The sequence below is a fragment of the Pteropus medius genome, unplaced genomic scaffold (genome assembly GCF_902729225.1).
Source record: "Pteropus medius unplaced genomic scaffold, Ma_sr-lr_union100, whole genome shotgun sequence".
NCBI classification, from domain to species: domain Eukaryota; kingdom Metazoa; phylum Chordata; class Mammalia; order Chiroptera; family Pteropodidae; genus Pteropus; species Pteropus medius.
In genome coordinates this window covers 27,422,984-27,429,258 of record NW_024346667.1, presented here as the reverse complement: position 1 = coordinate 27,429,258, position 6,275 = coordinate 27,422,984, and the positions used below count along the sequence as shown (strand labels likewise).

The window sequence follows — 6,275 nt, the reverse complement described above, 5'->3', positions numbered from 1 at the left end:
AGGAGAAAGAGAAAGAAAGAGAGAGAAAGAGAAAGAGAAAGAAAGAGAAAGAGAAAGAGAAAGGGAAAGGGAAAGGAAGGGAAGAAAGGATAGTGTTTCCATTGATTAGAGCTAATTCACTAAAGATAACTCTTAAATTGATTGAGAGCTGTCAATACTTTGGCTCTCATTGGATTGAATATAGAGCAAATCTATAGAGTTGAATTAAAGGTGCTCATGCCTTTTATAACAGATTAACATTTTTGTCTGTGTATAATTTATTTTTCTGTACATAAAATTCAAATAAAATTCAAGTTCAAAAGGAATAAATGGAGAGCTTTAGCTATTAGTTTAAAAATCTCTGTCCTCTTTTTTCCCCTTTGGTTAGCAACTAAAATGAAGGCTGCAAAAACCTACTTTTCATAACAAAGATCTTGCTTGTATATATTGCCCCTTTAATATGTGAGATTTCTACCTCCCAGTACACAACATAATGCACTATTCCTGCTGTTAATTAATATTAGTTATTTTAGGTATAGTTTATCACAGTGAAATGATCGAAAAATAAGTGTATTTCCCCCTTATCTTTATTATAAAACATTGCAGCTCAGTGAACATTATCTTAGCGAAGAATAGTTTTATGTTTGCAATTTTCCGTAATCTTCTTAAAACAAGAAAATTAGTTTGCTAATGTCAGTGTTGAGTGAGTCTGCTATGTATTGACCTAATGCTGTGCTCAATACTTAATCTTTTCCTCATTAATGGTTTCAGTAAATATATGGTGATATCCAGCTGAGTTCAAATGTAAGTAGATCTCTCTTATCAATTCTGTGGAGAATCAGTTTAACACTTGGAAACTCTCTTTAGAGAAAAACGTTGACATTTAGTCTCAAACACAAATGAACTTCATAAATCCTTCACTTCTAAATTGAACTGTCATCTGACATGAGTTAAATCAGTCTAAACAATAGACATTAATGTCTCTTATATAGTCAGTGAACTTAATCTGATGGATTTTCCCAAGGATCTACCATAACTTTATATAAATAGTCTTAAAAAGTTTTATTTTGTCTCAGGGGTGTCAGAGACTCCCAGGGTACTCTATGTCTCCTTCTTTTTGGTTTTATAGTCTTTTCATAGACTAATCTAAAAACTTTTTAGCACACTGTTTTTCATCTGACTTTATTCTCTTATGACAGGGACCACTAATTAAATTATGTTAATGAGAAGAAGTGGCAAGTAAAAAAGGAAACTGAATTTTTATTTTATTTCCTTTTCTTCAGAGATACCAAGAATTTGATCTTTATTGGATCTGTATCCCATCCATTTATTTAACACGTCTTCTACTTTAGCTTCATACTGTAAAACTTCCTATAAGTTGCAAAGCATATCTAAAACATTAAGTGCCAATATTACTTAGTATGAGCATGTGATGAGATGAGGGGACAGAATGATGATTTTACTAGAAATCCTACAACTTGATTTTTTAAAACACTAAACTCTCGTAGATCAAAATGAGGGTGAAGCTTTAAAAATAAGATATAATAAATTAAAAATAATAAAAATGAATCAGTACTATTATTAAAATTCTTATAGTGGATATTATTCATTATATGTTTCAAGATAATCATGAGGGACAAAAAGTGATGTATATTTGTACAACAGTTTTCAAAACGTTTGATCTCAGAACATTTTTGAACTTTTAAAAAGTTTGGAAGAACCGAAAGAACTTTTGTTTATGCATATGCACATTATTGTTATTAAGTGCATTAGAAATTAAAACAAATGTTTAAATTATTAATTTATTTTAATAATAAAACAACAAATCCATTACATGATAGCATATCGAATTTTAGTATTATTTTTCAAAAAAGTAGAAAATCAGAACTGTGTCTTATTTATCAAATCTCTTTAATGTCTGGCTTAACGAAAGAGAGCTGTATTCTTATATCTGCTTCTACATTCCATCTAGTGTGATATTACCTCTTGTGGAGCTTTTGGAAAACTCTACTGCACAAAGTTGGAAAAGACATATATCATCTTAGTATTATTAGGAAAATAGTTTTATTATTTTAGATTTCTTAAAGGGGTGTCAGAGACTCCCAGGGTACTCTATGTAGGCCATAGTTCGAGTTTGCTAGATTGTTAAGAACTCCAGCCTTAAATTTGGATAGACTAGACCTTCGTTGTCTTTACTTCTTGCTAGTTATTTGTCTTGGGGTAAGTTACTTAACCCTGGTGAACCTCAAATATCCCATTTACAAAACAGGCTTACTTATAATAACCACTGATAAAATTGTTTTGAAGTATAAAAATATAATATTTGTTATATGTAACTAATACTGAAAAAAAAGTCAGTAGTTGCATTCTATTATTATGTAATTCAAATATCTATTAAAATTGATTTTTAAATTAAATTATAATAATTATATTATTTTATTTTCATGTAGTTGTTTTATCTCTCATGACCACTCTTTTTAGGAAAGTTGTTTTGAATAATAATTTATTTATCCTATATAATCATAAAACCTAATGATTCATCAGTTTCTCTTTATAGTCAACAGGTTTCCATTTTATATAAAACAAAGCCCCATCCTGTCAAAAAAAAAAAAAGCAACAAAAACAACTGAAAAATTAAGAATAAGATTAAAGAAAAAGAAGGAGATAGGCATTATGAGTAAGTCAATTGAATAAGCTTCCTTCAAAATGTTGTTCTTTGTAAGATGCAATCTTAATTGCTTTTCTTACTGTATATTTTCTAAAAATCTAGGTGGGAAAATATAGTTTTATTTTTAAAAATTGTGTCTCGACAAATTAACAAAGTAGTGATGCTGTGCTTATATATGTTTGAAATATTTATTGCTAAAAACATTGTAAAAGCATCTAAGATATAATACAATGACTTAGAAGAGATTCACTTAGTTTATTTTTTAAATAGGAGGAAAATAAAAGCTATTAATTGTAAAGGTTTAACATATAGCAATTATGTTTATTATTACTATAATTAAGCAAAATTTATGAAAGAGCCAAGCTGATTTATGTGCACAAGTTTTATAATGATGTGGAATGTTATTTAGGCAGAGAATGAATTTTCTTACATGTTGATTTCACATATATGACCCTAATTATTATAATTATATGTTTAATGTTTAACTTAAATATATTTCATAATTTAAATACATATTTATTTGATATTCTTATTGATTTATTTGTGATGTATACATGGCATTTTGCCAGTAGTTATCTTTTGTGGTAAGAACACTAATGTGAGAACTATTCCTTTAAAAATTTTTGTGTATAGTACAGTCTGGTTAACTATTCTAAAAATATTTTATAGCAGATATCTAGAAATATTAATCTTGTATAACCAAAACTTTATATCTGTTGAACAGCACATTCCTATTTTCTCCTCCTCCAAGCTCCTGGCAACCACCATTCAGCGCTCTACAAAAATGAGTATTTTATATACCTCATAGAAGTGGAATTATGCAATAGCTGTTTTATTTTAAATTATTCTATGTACAATTGAAATCACATTTATAGACAAGTGAATTCTCAGCAGTCAGAATGTCTACCCCTCCTGTATGCTCTCTCACACCTTTCCTGTGAATGTTCTTATTTAAGATGTTCTGTCATTCTCTTCTATCCCCACCTCACTGCTCTTCCCATTTGAATGATCCATCTCAAGGGTCTCAAATGCTTCATACCATGAGACAGTGGAAATGCAGAATCATAAATTTACAAAGAAATTTTAAATTTAAAAACAAAAGCCTTTCCCAGAGGAAAGGGTGATGTTTGCTCGGGATCTTTATTCATTCTTCCTAACTGATAGATGACAGACAGAACATAGTGAAAACAAGAAAAGATCTCAGAGACGTAAGCCAAACTCAAGGAGAAAGGAAAAAAAAAAAAAATCTACATTTAGTGTCTATTTGACAGACCTGGAGCAGTTACTCTCTGCTGCTAAGGTTCCAGGGCAGATGCAAGAAAAAAGGGTCCTCACACTTTCTATCTGTCTGACTGTGGCAGCTGAGATTGAATAGAGGAATACAGTGGAGGAACATAGAATTTTTACAACTCAGAAATTACCTTGTAAACAGTTGAAGAGTGTATTTTACTCCAAAGGAGACTCTAAAGTATGAGTTTACAGAAAAAAAAATGTATTTAAAATATATATGTGGACACCAAATATCAGAGAAGCATGAAAGAAAGAACCAACAAAAGGCAAACAGAGAAAGCTACTAAATCAATTTCAGATAGAATTCCATGATTCTTTTGTATCTGGACAATTTCTCCAACATCCTAGGAGGTTCTTGAAATACCCTTTAGCAGCCTTAACATAGCCAAATTAGTCCCAGATATTTTTAAAATCCCAAGTGAGTACATTTTTCGGGGGAATGAAGAGCAGGGAGAGGTGAAGGAGAGACAATATTCATCACTCTGGACATCCTAAGTGGATTGTTTTTATCTTACCTTCTAGTTCAGACTTATGACTACATTGCTGCTTAACATGATGCCAGAAAGCTCACATTCCTCAAATTATGCTATCTTCATTTACTTGCTGACCCATGAAATTATTTTAGCGCAGGTCATTGGCTTTTGTATAATTAAAGTGTAAAGGATTAAAAGATAATGGCCTAGCCACAGGAGGAAAAAACACATTGAGGGTAAACATTCTTAAATACCTAACATCTTTCTTGAAAACTCTCTGATTCTGTTCAGTAGAGAAAAAAGAGAATTTGAGATTATATGGGGGAAATACAGGCAAGAGATTATAGAAAGATGAGACTCAGAATAGTAAAGATGAAAATTCATGTATTTCACATCAAGTAGATTCATTTAATACTGGTAAATATATTTAGAAAGATATATAACAGTCTGGCTTCTTGGGCTGCCCTAGCATAATGGCAGCTGCAGAAATCAGAATCTTTCCAACATCTTCAAAGAAACAAAAAGGAGCAAAAAGATCAACAAGGAGAGCAAAAAAGAACACACATACTTATACCTTCAGCATCACAGAGAAATATAGAATACTGTGGACCCCCAATTTTTTGTAAATAGAGAAACACCAAGCTTATATCTCCTTCCTGTTCAGAGAGGTGGGTGGAAAGCTTAAAGCCATTGGAGCACAGAAAAAATCAACACCAGTGAAAGTCCTATGCCAGGAGCAAAAATGCTGAGAACATACTGACACCTGATATATAAAAGCACTATGTCAGGAAAGGGCCTTATATGTCAACATTAAGAAATTATCCAAAACTTTATAATAAGATAAAAAGATGGATTTTTATAGCATAGCTAAAGCATTATGTAATAAGCTAGCTGATGGGTCATCTGACTGTTTAAGAACATATAACTCTTTGGGGGGAGGAGGGAGTTTGCTATTCAATATTAATTAGAATCCAGATATTTATAATTTTGTAGATTAGATACTAGTAGGATACTCTTAAGATACAAATAAGTCTACACAGTGGAGATGCAAATAATTTCTTTCTAATAAAGAAGAAAGATGATAGTGTTATTGTCTGGAAGGACATTTAATTGGTACTTTTGTATTAAACTATTCAATTTATTCCAGCATTTATTTTTGTTTGTATGTTTACTTCTTTGAACATATATTCAGTTTTTCATGTCCTACTTTGCTAAGTCATTATGTCCTTATTCTACTATCCTACTAGCTTCCTCATTAATAAAATAGATGTTGACATGAGAATCATTATGTATCTATTTTCTAATTATGGTTTTAATATTTAGAAAATTCCACTTTGATAGACCTAAGATTTAGTCTTGGGAGAGCACTGTTTCCACCAAGAAGGTTAGTAACTAGGAAGGTAGGCAACATTCGAGATTTGAAGAAATCTATTTCAAGGAATTGGATTATATAATTATGGAGGCTGCAAGTCTGAAATTTGTAGGTAGGCCAGCAGACTGAAAACTCTTAGGCTGGAGCTGATATTGCAGTCTTGAGGCAGAATTTCTTCTTCTTCAAGGGACAGTTATTCTCTTCAGGCCTTACAAATGGTTAAGGCTCCCTCACATTATCAAAACAATATTCTTTACTTACAGCCAAATAATTATTCATGCTAGCCACATCTATGAAATACCTTCACAGCAATACCTATATTATTGCCTAAATGAGTAACTGGGTACTGGAGCCTAGCCAAGTTGACAAAAAATTAACCATTCTGTAAATAAAAAAGTAAAAGAAGAAATTAAATGTCCTGAAAAGCAAGAACCCCCAAAATAAAAAGATACACGAATACTCTCTAAACCCATGAAAACAATTCTGTTTAAAG

At 31.1% G+C, this 6,275-nt stretch overlaps 1 pseudogene; it reads left to right on the top strand.

Annotated features, from left to right (window-relative positions):
- The first annotated feature begins 3,901 nt into the window (after positions 1-3,901).
- LOC120613680 (uncharacterized) lies at positions 3,902-4,034 on the top strand (annotated as a pseudogene).
- The last annotated feature ends 2,241 nt before the right edge of the window (positions 4,035-6,275 follow it).